The 18,251-nt window shown below is 36.5% G+C and overlaps 1 protein-coding gene across 2 annotated transcripts in view; it reads right to left on the bottom strand.

The window, feature by feature from the left end:
* Positions 1 to 18,009, bottom strand: part of LOC149795610 (solute carrier family 23 member 2-like) — a 162,095-nt gene extending 144,086 nt beyond the window's left edge. For both annotated transcript variants that reach the window (XR_016422363.1, XM_089965435.1), the window contains exon 1: positions 17,592 to 18,009. The gene's annotated coding sequence lies outside the window, so the exon portion shown is untranslated. The remainder of the gene's footprint in view (positions 1 to 17,591) is intronic.
* Between the last annotated feature and the right edge of the window lie 242 nt (positions 18,010 to 18,251).

The following is an 18,251-nucleotide window of genomic DNA, read 5'->3' as shown; positions in this document are numbered from 1 at the left end:
TTAGAATAATATATGTAGGTACAACAATCAAGTCTTTCAAAATCTAGGACAAATAAGACCACCTTATGTCACTGTATTCTCAAATTGCAGTAATTGGCTCCATTTTTCTAATACCTGTTTTTCTGCTTCATTTATTTATTGATGATTACCAGAGAAAGGGAAGTTTGTTGGTGTTACCTGCATATTTAACATATTGGCTAGATCATGCTGTGAAAATGGGCGCTAATGGTGCCATTTCAAAGGAAATTAAAGAAGGCAGATACCTCATTAATTTAATTCATACATTTAAGTACCTGCTTCTGCTTTACAAAATTATATGAATATTATTATATTGTCATATCTGGCACCAAAGTATTACATGTACTCACAATACGTATCCACGTTCTTTCTGATTAACAGTGCTTGTGCCACTGAGTATGTGATAATCGGTACACTATTAATTGTCTTTATATCGTTACCGTAAGAAAGGTGATTGCATCAAGTTTCATAACTCAACAAACAATAGTGCCTGAGAACCTTAGCTAACTGGAAATACTTAACGTAGTCACCGGAACATCAAAAGCAGGTCACTGTTACATACTTTAGCCTCTGGTAAGTCCGAGTTTCCTCTTACCCTTGCCACCCCATTTTTTATATTTGGACGTTTATGTTGGGGTGTATGGTCATAGTCAATTCCCTTTCGAAATGTTGTAATTCGCCGACACCATTTGGTGTCAACATGGGTAGCCGCGTACTAGCCGGCCTAGCAAACTTTAACGAACTTTCACTGATATACCTGCATGAAATCGATAGGAATATAATTTATTTTCTCAGATATTGCGAGTAGAGCATTTGTTATATCTTTAATCCGCTGACAGACTAGCCTGAACTAACGTTGATGAAATTCGACCAGAAACTCGCCATTTGCATCCGAGTCACATGACTACACAAATCTCGCAACCTACATGTCAATGACACGAGTTCAAATAGTCACGTGATATCAACAATAAATCATTTCTAATGTTGCTACAGAAAAAAAAATTGAACATATAAATGAAAGTCACGTACTATTTACAGAAAAATGAAAGAACAATTATTCTTGAAACAACGACCAGAAATCTGTAAATGTTGCAGCAACTTGGGAAAAAAAAAAACATTCAACAAGTGGAGAGCACAGGTCAATGCGATAGTCACTTGATACCAACACAATACATTGCCGACACGTGCTTAGAACTTGATGAATCTGTTTTTCTCCACCTTGTTGCGATACCGACGGGTTTCTAGTCGTTGTTCTCAGAATAAATATTTTGGGAATTAAGTGTACATTATATTTATGTACAAGTATTACGTGACTTGTAATTAATATTTTCTAATTATATGTACAACAACTTTCGAAATGGTATATTGTTGATATCACGTGATTATTGGACATCTGATGTCATTGACATGTAGGTTGTGAGATTTGTGTAGTCATGTGATTCGGAATGCAAATGGCGAGTTCCAGGTCAAATTTGATCAACGCTGTATTACATCTCGTCTGTCAGCGGATTAAAGACATAACGAATGCTATATTCGCTATTTTTGAGAAAATAAATCATATTCCTATCGATTTCATGCCGGTATATCTCGATGAACAGTCGTTTTAGTTTGCTAGGCCGGCTAGTAAGCGGCTACCCTATGCCGACACCAAATGGTGTCGGCGAATTCCAACTTTTCGATTGGGAATTGACTCTGACCCTACATTCCAACATTAAATATCAAAATACCAAAAAAGGGGTGGCAAGGGTTAGAGGAAGCTCGGACTAGCTTCTGGTAAGTAGTACCCTCTGTGGTTAATGAACTCATCAAGCTGGCTTCGTTACAGTACCTGAGAAATTGCTCCTGAAAGAGTTACATCCCGTAGCAAGCGTAATCGTTTGAGCAACGAGAGAGAGCTCGTTACATATGTGATAATTAAATATGACGAACTCTCACGATGTTCAAACTTGCATATGAACGACTTCAATCATCACTAGTTAAGTCGTCTATGTAACACTGGCGTAACAAGATATTCTGGGTGCCCAGCAAAACTGACAATAAGTAGAATACAATGATTACTCCCAAAAACATGCCTACGTAAATGTAACGAGCCATCTGACTGGATCAGTTTCTTTCGTCTGCATCCAAGCAGACACTGGAGCGGTAGATTTTTCGGCACGCTACAGCCAAAGGTCGCTGATCGTTTCGCTGTTATAGAATGTTACTTAAGATGGTAGTCACACTTATTTACAAAAAAAAGAAGAAAAATAAAATAATATGTTGCTATCATGCCCAGGCAAATTGTTAACAATCATTATGAACTGATTTTTGTTTTAAAGTTTATTTTCTCTCTCTCTCTCTCTCTCTCTCTCACACACACACACAATAACTTGTACTGTGTACCAAAATAGTATTGAGAACGGCAGTGTTCTATCATGTCAGAGATTTCAGTTTTAATCTAGATACACTGACTGCACCTCCATTGGCAATGAGCCAACAATTTTGGACATTTGGAAATGATAAGGCACACTACAGGTTTGTGGACAATACATTAGGCACTTTTTAAGAAATCTTTATAATATTCACGAATAATATTGCTGCAAAATTTGTAAGAGTGCTTTTCTGAGCTATTGTTTGCATCATTTGCGGAAATGCTTGACACAGGTAATAACATACAGGAAGGAAACCATACCAACAGTGGTAAAGACGGACTTTATGCGGATCACTTCAATAAAAGTTAAACAGAGCAGATTTCGATAATCCTTTTATTGGTCTGAAAGAAATGACACTGCTTCTGAAGTATTACTTCTGTAAAGTGCATACCAGCATCGCGCAATTAATACATTAGCTTTTGACATTAGAAACACATAATTATAATGTCAAATACGGGGTCGGCAAGCCATTTTTCAACTTAATCAAGCACGAATCACAGAAACTTGAGGATAATGTCTTTGTTTATATATATATATTTTTAAAAACGAACTAAAAAACCGAGGAGGACAGTATTCGCATGGTCAGTGGGTAGTTATAAAATTTTACTCTCTGAACTGTTTCGTTTTTCCTCGACTAATATCTATCAGAATATTTCTAGTGCACCTACATTCTCCATTTAATTGTGGCTGTATCGCGTCATAACGTTTTATGGGTGCAAGATTGCTTTCAAATGGCCTAATTCATGCAACACAGCACTTTGACCCGTACTTCCGGTAACTGTCGAGCTAAATATATCTGCAGTTTTTAACTGGCTAAATAAATTGATCAATACCTCCTGAAGTAGTTGACAGAGTTTCGTATTTCCCGGAAAATGTCAGAAAAGAAATATATTTGATCAATGAAACATACGAAGACGTATTCAGTTCACTTATAACCGGAAGTAGAATCTATAAACATTGAAAAAGACCCTAAGTTTTGGGGCCGACTTCAAAAAGATCTAAACAGCTGTTCCTCTAGAGACATGCTTATTTAAGCACAAGTACCAAGAGTACATAAAATTACAGAATTAGCTTTTTTGTAGAAACCTTGGTTTTGGCCAAAGCAGAGGGTCACAGTGGCGCTTCGGAGGGTGTGATGGGGGCAACAGTCTCGGAATAATTATGCATTTCAGTCAATATTAAACATATCGTACTGGATACCCATCGTTCATGTATCCTATAAGAAAAGGTTGAGGTATTCGATTTGTTATGATAATTATTTCTCTTTTTGAGATCAGCGACACTTTCCGAATACCTGGAATTCGTATATCGATACGTCTAAACGTTAAATTTCACAGAAGGTAATGTTTAATACTAGTGAAACATACTTACAGAAACATTAATGATATTTCAGATGACATCTATTAGTCACATATTGTTCATTATTAATGAAAACCGGTTAAAAAAGCGCACCGACTTTCTCTAATAAAACTTGGAGTTGTGGGACTACTGACAGAGGTCAGAAATTTTACGCCTAGAGATGAATTATTAGGTTCGTAGTCAACACTGCCATAATGTATTCATCAGCATTACACAAACAGAAATAATAAAACAAATCCTTTGTAAGACTTCACATTTTCCACATTTTATGACCAGAGGCCCAATTTTAAAACTAAGTCTCAACACTCATTGCTGATATAAAACGGCAATCCAAAAGACCTATTTGTAGTTGGGATATCCATGCTTATCGAAATATTACTTTTCATATATTGACCCAGTAACCAGGTCCCCGTGATTTAAGCCGTTGCTAAATAAACAAATCAGTTGTAAGCTCTTTAGGTCACGAAATCAAGGTACTAAATTTTGACCGTAAATCTGACTTTGTTGAAAGAAGAAACGAATGCCTTACTATTGCATAATATTTATCAATAACACGCTGACACAGCTCTTTTTAAAACTGGCATGCTTTACTCTTGACACACTTTCTATGAACGTAGACGTTTAAAAAAAATGCCCGCAGATCGCAAATTCAAATTAAATAATTCGTTCCTATTAGCATACTCTGGTATCTCGAATCCAACAAACTACTATCAGAAGTTCAGTATGGATTCAGATGACAGAAGTGCAATAGACCCTTTGGTTAGATTTAAAGCATTCATTAGAAAAACTTTCACAAAGAACGTGCATTTTTAAATACGGAGAAAGCTTATGACACCACATGGAAGTACGGTACAATGAATGGCCGAGAAAGCTTATGACACCACATGGAAGTACGGTACAATGGATGGCCTATTCAACCTAGATCTAAGAGGCCGACTAACTTTATTCCAATTTTTGAAAGACAGAAACATTAGACTTATACCGGCTATCCTCAGTAGATGGGTGTAACTTTATTCCAATTTTTTAAAAGACAAACATTAGACTTAATCCGGCTATCCTCAGTAGATGGGTGTACCTCAGGGTAGTATACTGCCAGTCGCCATATTGAGCACAAAAATTAACTGTACAGTGAAATGCCTTAATTCAGAAAATGGCTGCTCACTATATGTTGATGACTTTTTTGATCTGCTGTAGATCATCGAGTATGCATACATTTTAACGTGAACTACATAAAACCTTAAACAGAGTTCAGAAATGGGCAGAAGACGAAAAACAAAAATCGAAATGAAAAAATAACTGTATACACCTCTGTCCATTACACTGTATTCGAAATGACCAAAAGCTCTATCTCGACGGTTGTCTTATTCTTGTTGTAGAGGAACCCACCCTGTTGAGTTGTTTTTAACCATAAACAAAATTTTCTTCCTCAAGTTCGATACGTAACGGAAAAACGTCAAAAGCCCTGAATTTCATGCGAGTCGTGGCAAACATATTAGGGAGGAGATCGGCGGGCCTTGCTCCGCTTATACATGTAACTGGTACGATCTAAACTTTACTATAACTCAGCTGTGAACGGATCAGTTCGAAAATGGTAGAATTTCACCTTTATAACGTCTCTGTGCTGAGGCAAATCAACCATCACTTTATCAAAGGCGAATGAGACTGACTGTGCGCTATCAAACTATTTTCTAATCCATCGTACCCCGCGTATGATTTACCACCTCATGTATGCTCTGAAACAAAATTTCATTAACCTTTTAGCATGCGAAGTCCTCCTCACTTTAAGACGGCAAAAATCAAAGCTGGAAATACCGTAAAATCCTCTACATTTTCAGAGTCAATTCAATGAACTCAAAGCCTCCTATGGTGGCTATACGTCCATGTATACGGATGGTTCAAAGGCTGGAAACAAACTTGGACTTGCTATTACAACACCCCACGTGGGTCGGTGGTTCTTCCCGGGGCTTTCTCGGGTTCTTCCTCCACCATTAATACCAGCCACAAGGCATAGCCGATCGTGTGCTGAAAAATGGCGTTAAACCCCACAACAACAACAACAACACCCCATGACACCATCTCGAGCCGGGTACCTGATAAAGCCTCAATTTTTTAATGCAGAAAGTATAGCCATGATCAAACTATAGAAATAAACTGAATTCTCTCAAAAAAGAAATTTCAACATCTTTTTGGATTCCCTTCCCACAGTGAAAGCCTTGTAGAATGTGACAACCAGTTAATATCCCAGATGTTAGAAACACATGATGTTCTCGTATAAACTGGGAAAAATTATTATGTACCACGTAGTTACATCGGTATAAAGGGTAATGATAGGGCAGATGAAGCTGTCAGAGCTGTCATGTAGTCACCCATTTCCGAATGGAAGATTCTATACACGGACCCATTCAAATGCTGTATAAATCACCATGTTCGTAATACTTGAAAAAAATATGTGGAATAAAAACTCCACACATAAGGATGACCCTCAACTACAGTGCGTAGAGTGTGTCAACTTCCACCTTGCGAGACAGAAGAATTTTCATGCCGACTGCATGTAGGAACTGGATCAGGATGTATCACCAAATAAAATCTGAGATATATTGAGGGAATGCAGTTAACATATCAAAGGATTAGATCGTATTTTTTAAGTATTTTTCACGTATTACCTTTGCCTTTTATTTTATATACATTTAATATAATTTTATCTTGTATTTGATGTTTACGTTTATTTGAAATAGTTTATCTTCCTAAATCTTTATGCAATTCATTTTTACATTAATCAAACATCTACCTTAAGTGGGCACCATATAGCTACTACTGTGCTGATGTACCATAAAGTGATACTACATACATATATCCAATATAGCAACTACACCGTATGACAAATGTACAATACAAAGCGCTACTACATACCTATAGCCGATATAGCAACTACACTATATGACAACTGTACAATACAATGCGCTCCGGTGGCCTAGTAGTTAGAGCGTCCGTCTCGGATGCGGGAGGTCGTGGGTACGATCCCCGGCCGAGTCATACCAAAGACTTACAAAAATGGTACTAACAGCTTCCTCGCTTGGCGCTCAGCATTACGAGGTTAGTGTTAGGACTGATCGGCCTAGTGTCAGGATAATGTGACTGGGTGGGACATCACGCTACATGTCTGCGACATGATGCCCCATTGCTAGACATCACTAAAAACTGCCACACTGCAGACATCATAGCGATATGACTGAAAAATTGTAAAAGCTACGTTAAAAATCCAAATCAAACACACACACACACACACGCACACACACAATGCACTACTACATACATACATCCGATATAGCAACTACACTGTATGACAAATGTACAATACAAAGCGCTACTACATACACATATACATCCTATTTAGCAACTACACTGTATGACAACTGTGCAATACAAAGCGCTACTACATACACACATACATCCTATTTAGCAACTACACTGTATGACAACTGTGCAATACAAAGCGCTACTACATACACACATACATCCTATTTAGCAACTACACTGTATGACAACTGTACAATACAAAGCGCTACTACATACACACATACATCCTATTTAGCAACTACACTGCAGGACAGCTATGCAAAACAAAGCGCTTTGGTGGCTCAACAGCAAGAAATGATTAATCGTGCAACAGTCTGACCGTTATTACCAGAAAGTAAACAACAGTCGTGAAATGTATACGACATCTGTTACCTACCCATAAAATGTGTCTCACACTCAAATTCAAGCTTTATACGTTCTATAATAATATCCACGGAAACATATATCGCACACCCCCTCCAATTTCTGACTCTTCGAGGAACTCTGCCCGACCACATTACCTATTGTACTAAGAATTAAGACTATGAAGAATCCATTTTGTATTGAACTGAGGGATTCTGGTTATCTCAAATATCCATCACTCGAAAACCTGGCATTGGTCAAAGTAACTATCAGACCCGCTGTAGAAAATTCTTTTTTTTTTTGTCTGAGAAGTTGAAAGCTCAGAACAAGCGAAAAACTCGAACTTAAAATTTGGACCCACACTATTCGCGTTTTTTTTTTTTTTTTTTTTTTGTATATTTAAATATGTTGCAGCACGATTCAAGAACATAAGTAAATAAATTATATCTGTATTAGAATCTTTGTGATACGCTACCTCTAACACAACACAACGTGATTTTTTTTTTATATCTACAAAACAAGAGTCCCTCGAAGGGACTTACGCTCAAATGGCTGAGAAGAATTTCCAGAAATTCAAGATAAGACCATTATTTCCTTTTAACCGTCCACTATAGAAACCAGCTTTGATATTATTAGCGACAAGATTTTCAAATTACCACTACATTATAATCTTTGTGATATGTTAACTTTGATATATCACATTTTGATATGTTAACTTTGATATATCACATTGTGATATGTTAACTTTGATATATCACAATGTGATTATCTACAGAGGGACTGAAAAATCTGGCTAAGAGGAATCTCTAGGAATTCAAGATACGACCACTTACTCCTTTTATCAGCTCACCGTAGAAACCAGCTTTTACATTCTTATCGATAACAGGATTTTCACATTAGCTTCTGTAGCGGACATACTGGATGTCAACAAGACATGAATTTCATTCAGGACCAACAAAGCATCATAACAAGTATTCTGGTAGAAACCCCATGTTGATATGACTTTCCATTTTGGCGGAGTAACGATAACGAGGAAGACATGGTGACCACATCCGAAAAAAATTCGTACTATTTCTGTTTAGTATCAACTAGACATCATAAGAGGTATTTTGATCAAACTATAGTGTCGACATGATCAGCCACCTAGTAGTGATAACAGGATTTTCAAGATGGCCACTGTGGCAGTTATATTAGAAGTCAGATCGGCACCATTTTTGTTTAGGACCAAGTAGACGTCATTGTCATTTCTGTGAAAACTCCATCCCGATATGACCATTCATTCAGGAGAAATAGTATTAAACATGATTTTCAAGACGGCCTCTGTGGCAGCTATATCGGATGTTTGAATGTCACCATTGAGGCCAACATTACATCATAAGAAAATGTTTAGTAAAAGCTCCATTTTGATCCAAACATCAATCCAAAAGAAGTAGTTATAACACTATCTTCATGAGGAGAGGTTATAACACTATCTTCATGAGGAGTAGTTATAACACTATCTTAATAGTTATAACACTATCTTCATGAGGAGTAGTTATAATACTATTTTTATGAGGAGTAGTTATAACACTATCTTCAATATGGCGACAGTTTCATTTTGGACCAACTGTACATCAAAAATAAATCTTCCAGTGAAAACCCCAATTCAATTCAATACTATTTTTACTTCAGGAGGGTTAGCAATACTAAGATTTTCAAGACGACAATTAAGTTGGCCATACTGGACATTACACTGGTACCATTCTGATTTAATACCAACTAGACAACATAACAAGTCTTCTGGTAAAATCTCATGGCAATGCAACGTTTTATTCAGGAGGAGCAGAGATTACAAGATTTGCCAAATGGTCACTGTGACAGCTATATTGGATAAGATATAGGAACTATTTCATTTAGGCCAAACTAGACATCATAGTATGTCTTTCAGTGTAAATCCCAAGCTGATACGACCATTCATTCAGGAGAAGCAGCGATAATAAGATTTTCAAGATGGCCGCTGTGGCAGCCACAATGAATATCAGATTGACACCATTTTCATTTAGAACCAAGTAGATACCATAGTATGTTTTTTTAGTGTAAACCGCATGTTGACCCATGTTGATATGACCATTCATTTCGGAGAGGCAGCGATAATAAGATTTTCAAGATGGTCGCTGTGGCAGCCACAGTGAATATCATATTGGTACCATTTTCATTCAGGACCAAGTAGACATCATATGAAGTCTTCTGGTGAAAACTCCGCTTCAATACGACTTTCTGGCGATAATAATGTTTTCAAGATGGCCGCTGTGGCGGGCATATTGGACATCAGATGACATACAGCACGATTCTCACTGAGACCCGGCTAGATGTCATAAGTAGTCTTTCAGTTAAAAATCCCATATTGACAGGAACATCCAATCAGGAATAGCAATAACAAGATTTTCAAGATGACCATTGTGACGGTCATATTGGATGCCGGAGCGGAACCAGTTTCATTTAGGACTGACGAGACCATGGGATGAATGAGCGTGCAAATTTTCATGGTAATCCTCCAAGGAGTTTAGAAGTAACTATACGAAACGTGTGCAAACGGTTCATAAGTATTGGCTTGCATTAAATCATTAACATTGACTTGAAAAACAAACGTTAATGTTAATTTATCATCCTCGATAAATCTCGCATTTGTGTCTGGAAAAAAGGGGCAAAAAAGCATGCAATATCCAGTATACCGGAACCGCTATTTTGGGCAATTACGTGGTTCAAATGTCTAGCTTAAATGACACCCACCTACCCCCCCCCCCCCCCCAATCAGGCACTCCAGACAGTAATGAAAAGTGACACTGACATTAAAATTAGAATCGAACGATTGCGTAAGTTCATAAGCACATGCTTAAATGTCGTGTGAGCCAGGGAAATATCCGGTATTAAACAATTGACTGTTTCATAAACAAAAGACAGTTTCATGAGCACAGGTTCTGAGTAGGTCATAACAATAACGCTACCTGGAAGCCAATTATGAACTATGCATTTTTAATATCTCTATGTTGATTGTTTAATTAAATGTCCGATTTATGCCTATATTTTAAGCATCCGCGTGAACTACAGTTTTTATGTTGTACGTGTAGATGCACTTCGATGCTTATTTATGCTAAATTTTCGTAAATATTCACACGTGAGTTTCTTTCTTATAACACGTTTAGAAACCTTTTGAGATTTCACATCTAAAGAGTGAAGTATCAATGCACAGATGGAAGCGCGGTGGCACAGAAGTTAGAGTACAAGACTCGCGACTCTATAGAAGGGTGCTGGTTCGAATCCTGACCAAACCAGGTTATGTGGGCCACCCTGATCTGTCTAAAGGCAAAACACTTTACTTCAATTACCACAGCACACTTTAACCTTTTCATGTGTTGATGTGATTTTAAACAAAAATCAACAGATCATCAATTGTTTGAAATGGTTTTTGAATACCGTTAGCCCTACAGAGTGAAGAATAGCGAGATCACATTATGTAACAGTACAAACACCATAATCTATTTATTATACACCCTTATTAGTAAAACCAAAGTGCAGCTGCTGTTTCCGAAAAAAAAAATATATGAAAACGAAAAAAAGATTTAGCTTGAATTATATTTTAACGAACTTATTTGGTCCTGAGTGTAGGTTCTTGACATCCAATTTTTAAAAAAAAATATACCTCAAGCTGTTACTTCCTATGCAAATGCATTGCATGGAATGATCCAGTAAATTCTCCTCTGATTGATAGTTGTCATGTATTTATTGGGTGTTGTTAAATACACGCAGACCCCAATAAATCTGATGTGATATGACGTCAAAGAAGGTCCATCATGACCAAAACTATTGTAAAACCAAGTCATGACATTCTGTGACTTAAGACATAAAGTAGTAACTGTGTGGGAGTTTTTTATTTTGTTTCTTATGTAAGTCATTTCCTTCTATACGTCACAACTTTACTCTCGAATTACACTCGGGTACATGATTTACACAAGTGCACGCGAGCATGTGATGAACCCCATGTGAGATAATCCTGTGAGGGCGACTCTAAGCGAAGAAGTGGCAATAATAATATTTTCAAGACTGAATGTCAGATCGGCACCATTTTCATTTAGAAACAACTAGATATCAAACTACATGGCGATATGACTTTCCATTCAGAAGATAAAGCGATTACAATATTTTCAAGATGGCCGCCTTAGTCATGGCGACGATATTGAATGTCATATCTGCACATTTTTCATTCAGGACCAACTAGTCTTTCATGGAAAACCCCATGCTAATATGAATATCCAGTTCAGAATGCGTAGCAATAACAAGATTTTCATGATGGCCGCTCTGTCGGACATATTAGTTTTTCGATCGGGACAGTTTTCATTTAGGAACAACTGGGTCATAAGAAAGTGTGCAAAGTTTCTGCAGAGTAGTATGAGAAGAGTAACCTACACAAACTAATGGACGGACGGACAGACGAACAAGAGACATACCATCGCATAAAGTCTTCCGGTTTATGACCAGTATATCTAAAGAAAGATAATTAACCCAGAAATATTATCGGTAAACATTTCTTTGAACTAGTAATAATGATTATAAACGGTACAAAGATAAAACCGATCGTAGCAAGAGAACGGATGTCTTTATCCGTATCACGTTACACCCGTCCGGTTAGAGAGGGATTTGTCAATGTGCTCCTGATAGCGGAAATTTATGATAATCCGTGTCCTTGATGAATATTTGGAATATGAATGCAATCAAATGTAGATAATAAATAGCCTAGGTAGTCGTCTGAATGACCGAATTCATATAGTATAAATAAATTATCATACAATAGTAAACTCATCAAATATACTCCTCGATATAGGATTTCTATACAACATATTGCCTAGCGAATAAGTTATCAACAAGTAACGAATACGTAATGAACACAATAGTACTAGTTTCGAGGTTTTCACCTATGATATTGTTCATTAAGGAGGAGAATTGTCGCTATAATTATACTGTAACAAGCCAGGAGTCTCACTACAGTCCGCCATGCATAGCATATTGTGTGCTGAAAAATGACTCTAAACCCACTAAACCAAACGAACCCATTTTATGAAACTAATTTACGCTACTATAAAATCTCGTGAATAGTGAACATTATGAAATCTACTATAAACTGGCTAATTACTTGGCTTGTGAAATGACGTCCCAATATCGACTCTCCATAAAACAAATAATCACTAACATTTAATAATGTATACCAGGAGATGTACATAAAAACATGCTTATACGTGTCTATTTTATATTATTAAACAAGGCTATCCAACTGTGCATCATTATGTTTTGAATTTCTATGCCTGTATATGATGCACATTCTGAGTTTCATCTTTACCTGTCTATGTTTATTTCTTTGTCATATGTGTGATATTTGAATACCGTAATTACATAACTTCAAATTCCCTATGAGTGATTTTATTTTAATATTTTCAATATTACACACCTATCTCAACATTACACAATAAACAGAATGATATGATTTTTTTTTCTTTTTAGTATTCTGACATTGAAGGTATGTGCATTTGCATAGAAATAAAAATGATCCTCTTTATCCAGTTTGTTTTACATCACAGATCTAGATGCATACTGTAATGGTTCAAATCTGTGTTGGTGCTTTGCATATGCAGTAATTTTAAAAGAACGATCCCTAATGTTAGGATATAACGTATAGGCTGACCCCTTTAGTTCTTTGTACAGGAAACAATAACATGTTTATATAACCGCTGAAAATGTGACTAGATTAAAATTCAACGTTGAAAGCTGAACGCAACAACTGTTAAAAACGAGTCATACGTGTTGAAAAATGACACACATCCGGTTAGTGTTTCTCAATGACTCTTTTGGATTAAATATTCAACGTTGAGTAATGAACGGTGTTTTCAATATAATTTCACACTTAGTGCATATCAGATTCTAGCTGTTAATCGTCAGTTATCCAGTGCAATAATCCCAGCATTCTGGATATTTGATACCAGAGACTGTCAACAAGTTCGGTTCTATTGTTTATCTTCCCATGGCTAACTGACCCTGGACCGGTTCATGCTCTAGGATAATGCACAAATGTTAAATTAACTAAATTCCCATATCTCTAACCCTTGCTAAAACAACAGCAGAGTGTGAGAGTGTGGCTGGGCTTGTTACTGTAAGCAACAATGTTTTTTTTTTGGTTTTTGTAGATTTATACAGCTATTGTACATAATGCTGTAGGACGCTTACTTGGTGTTTATGTGTCATTTGAACCTGAATGTAACAAACCACTTTCATTGACGGTACACGTTTGTTATCGATACTTCTCCTAAACTACCTGAAGCATTGCCATGAAAATGTGCACATTCATCCATCCCATGACAGCTTCACCATTGAGAAGGGTCGTATTTGGTCATGGCCAAATCAAAATTCAACTCTGAAAAACTGAACCAAAAAAAAAAACTGTTGAAAATGAGTCAAACCTGTTTAACATTTACAAACATTCAGGTCAATTTTCAGTGGCTCCTTTGAGTTTACTATTCATTGCGGAATAAAGAACTATTATCACGTATTTCTATGACATTTAGCAGGCCCGTATATGGTCATTTTTGTGCGGTCTGTGAAATATCCAAGATATTTAGTGAACCTTTGTTTACTCTATTATAGCATTGTCCGTCGTATGGTCAGGTTTAATAAGACATTACTCTTTACACATGTTAAGAGTCTGAACTGCGTTTAAAAAAGCCGACATAAGAACATCGTCTTGAATTTCAAGAGATGTATGCAGAACAAAATGATGAAGCCTCTGTTGAGATGGATATGAAGCCCAGGCCATGTCATCATAAACAATTCCTACTGGGAAGAAACCGTGTCATATTATGTCCTTGGTTTCAGATCCGATTCTATATACTCCGGTATCCAGTAGGCTGGTTCTGGTTGGCTCCCTTATTGCATGGACAGAACGCGTAAAAATGGCATTTTTTAATCATATTTTAAATCTGCTAAGTTTCAAAAGCGGTAGATTTCAACACCGCGCCAGTAAAATCACGTGTATGTTAAAGTGAATGAGCACCAATTATAGGTAACTCTGGCAATCTGTTCCCCATTCAAATGTCACATGTTTCACTTTGTACAAAAAGTTTACAGACATCGATAGAAGTATCGTAAGTGGATGATCTTCGTAAGAGTAATACATGTGGGAATAAATATTAATAATTTATTTGAACTACTGGAAAAAAAAGCTACATATCATCAGCGCGATCTAAGTTTTCTCTGGTAAATTATATTTTTGCGACAGTCCCACAACAACATTATAGCATTGCACACCACACAGCACAAACACGGCATACACTTGACTGTGTAGAAAGATCTCTTGGCAAAAATCACTAAAAAGTAAATGGGAAAAGGAAACCGGACTATTGCATTTATGCCTATCTTAGGGGGTACAACACCCGATATCTTAATTTGTTTCCCGTTATGGGAAAGGAAACTTCGGGAACCTGAGGCCAGGAACCTTGACAAGTTGTTGTTGTTATTGTTGTAGGGTTTAACGCCATTTTTCAGCACACGATAAGCTATACATGGCGGCCAGTATTAATGGTGGAGGAAGAACCCGGGAAAACCCCGGAAAGAACCACCGACACACGAGAAGCTACTGGCAAGCTTTCTCACATACCCACATTGGATCCGAGACTCGAACCCACGCAGACAGAGGTGAGATGGCAGTGATCCGTAACGGAGAGCGCTTTAGACCACTCGGCCACTCGGGGCCCCACCTTGACAAGTACTATCCTATCTAAATTATAGGGAAATAGATAAACCCAATTAAAAAATGTATCTAAATAAATGTTTAAATTAAAATTGTAGGGAAAGAGATAAACCCCATTCAAAAATGTATATAAATAAATATTTTAATCCAAATTGTAGGGGAATAGACAAACCCCATTCAAAAATCTATCTAAATAAGTATTTTAATGCAAATTGTAGGGAAATAGATAACCCCATTCAAAAATGTATCTAAAAAATATTTTAATCCAAATTGTATGGAAATAGTTAAACCCCATTCAAAACTGTATCTAAATAAGTATTTTAATCCAAATTCTTTTCGAGCTTTTTTTACGAAATACCCACAACAGCAGACCTTAGGGGGACACAAGAAACTTTCGGCTCAATTGGGGTGGTGGTGGTGTGGACACCTCAGTAGTTACCAGCCAATATAACGGTAAGCCCGAGAGGGGCCCCACATATAAATCAACTGAATTGTTGTTTTAAGACTCAGCAACACTGTTTAGGCTATCTGAAGCCTCCAAAAGACAAAGGTGAATGGTACATGTATATAAATGTGATTACTAATCATGCAGTCTAAAAGATTCTTACGTTTCTTTAACGTGTTTGGAGGATAGATTCACTGAAAAAAGTGGCGCCGTAGAGACACAAACTCGGGAATCCCAGTTTACCGTCCTTACCAATGAGCCACACCGGTTACTGCCTTTCAGGAAAACTATATATTATTAGTAAATTATCATTAAAAAAATTTAATATCCAACATCTTGTCAAATCCGCAAATTGTGTTGTATGACAGCTGTATACGGTTTTATATGGTTTTATGTATTTATATATCCCATCTTGTAAATACATTAGTTGACGATGTATTTCTCTTGCTTGCATTCTCGTTTATGCTGTCTCATAATCTTATGATATGTATCATCCGTATTTTTTATTAACCTGATGTAGTTTTTGTTGAAGAGGTAATGAAGTCAGTTAGACAGTCAGTCATGGATAAATGCACGCACACATACGCGCATACAAGTGTATATTTATATATTTATATATCCATAAACACATGTGTCACGTGGAAAGAACTACATATACAATTACACTGTTATAACATTTTCATTTCCTTTTCGTTACTATTTCAAAGTTAATGTTAAGCACATAACAGTATAGACGTATTAACATTTTCGAAATATTATCATCATCAAGCAATTGTTAAAAGATCAGTGCCATGCTAAGCCAAACGATTGCAGATTTGCATTATTGCAGGTATTGAGATATTTCGTTTTGTCACTTTTCTGTTGTATTTCACGATCTTGTATTATCCTGAATTTGATTAATCTGACGTAATCTCTGTTGAAGAGGAAATAAAGTCAGTCAATCAGTCAGTATACACACATACATACACAAACACATACATACACAGACGGACGGAGAAAGGGATATGTCTGGATAGATAGATAAACAGATACATACAGTTATCTTTTGTACTCATTCATATATTTCCCAAAAAGCCACGAACAAAAAAAACAAGAAAAATAAAACAACAAATAAAAACTTAACATTACAATTCTTTTTTCTGTACCTACGTACGTGGTTTGTGACGCATGTGACGTGCTCGACGTAGTTTATAAACTAATTATTCTAATTAGCAGCATCAGTCTGAGTATTATTAATGCACATGTCATTCCAATGTACATGTCATCCCAATGTTAAAACGGTATAGACGGAGACCATACATTTGTACAAGTATAAATAGAAAGTAAGAAATGCATGGTTTTCGATACACTTCACGGCTTTCTGCAAACCCAGCTGAATATTTACACATAACAAATTAGTACAAATATTAGTACCCTTACTCGTACCACAACAAATCAAGTTGAAGCTACGACATCGTAGCTAATAACAAATACGTACATACTGATAGGGCTACTATAATAAAACAAAAAAACGAGAAACTACCAGTACCCGTTGAGAACCTCTATTCTTTCTATACGAACATACTTAGGGGGAATCACTCCTGTACTCTCGAATACATGTTTTTTGTTGTACACGTGTTCAAAACAGTTGCGAATATTATATTACTCTACAACATCAGTAAGCTAAAATTAGGTGATGCGTCACAAGTGCGAGAGCATAAATTAGAACACGCAATGCCTGAACGAACTTTTAAACTATCACAAATACTGTAGAAGAGTGCTAAATGAACAATGAAACTGGACCATGCCTCCCGCTTGTGGCATATATTCTGATGGAAAAATATAAAATATATATTCTGGCGCAAACTGAAATGGAAAATTGGATGATCCACGTTAACTGTGTACTCACCCCAGGTTCTAAGTCACTATCACCCCTTGAACTGGTTTGTGTGACGATGATTGTGTTGTAAGGATGATGGACGGTAACAAAGAGACCAGGCTAATGAACGATTTACTGCGTCAGTGTGTCCGTTACATTTGTACTAGTCTATACGATCGAAGAAGGGGCGCATTGTGTGGTTATAGTGCAAACCATTTAGTCGGGCATGAAACAGACGATCAATAACGAAGTGCTCAGATGTCTTGTACACAAGGAAATGACGCAAACTGAATGACTGACGTGACCGATACTGCTAGTGGAAAACCACTCCTAAAATATTAATAGTAAAACTACTATAAAATATTGATAGTAAAGCTTCTACTAATTAATATTAATGACGATACGAAAGTGAAAATAAACAATATAGAATATAAATAAAAAACAACAATAACGATAATAAATTTTAAAACATTGCAGTTACCTCATTGCTATTTCTTCAAGTGTATATTACTAATTAAATCAACTGTAACACAATGTATCAATATGAAAATAAAGAAATTGTTTTATTATATACCCATCTTGCATGGCTGATCTGGCATTCGATATAAATGTTCAAATCTGTTACCGTATCGTTTCAAAGGAAAATATCTACACTGTTCACTCAACCAGAAACTATTCAATAATGGTCAC

Source organism: Sinohyriopsis cumingii, chromosome 7, assembly GCF_028554795.1.
Source record: "Sinohyriopsis cumingii isolate HCF-2022 chromosome 7, ASM2855479v2, whole genome shotgun sequence".
Lineage (NCBI taxonomy): Eukaryota > Metazoa > Mollusca > Bivalvia > Unionida > Unionidae > Sinohyriopsis > Sinohyriopsis cumingii.
The sequence above is the reverse complement of the archived record's forward strand: the minus strand, read 5'-3'. Positions and strand labels throughout refer to the sequence as shown.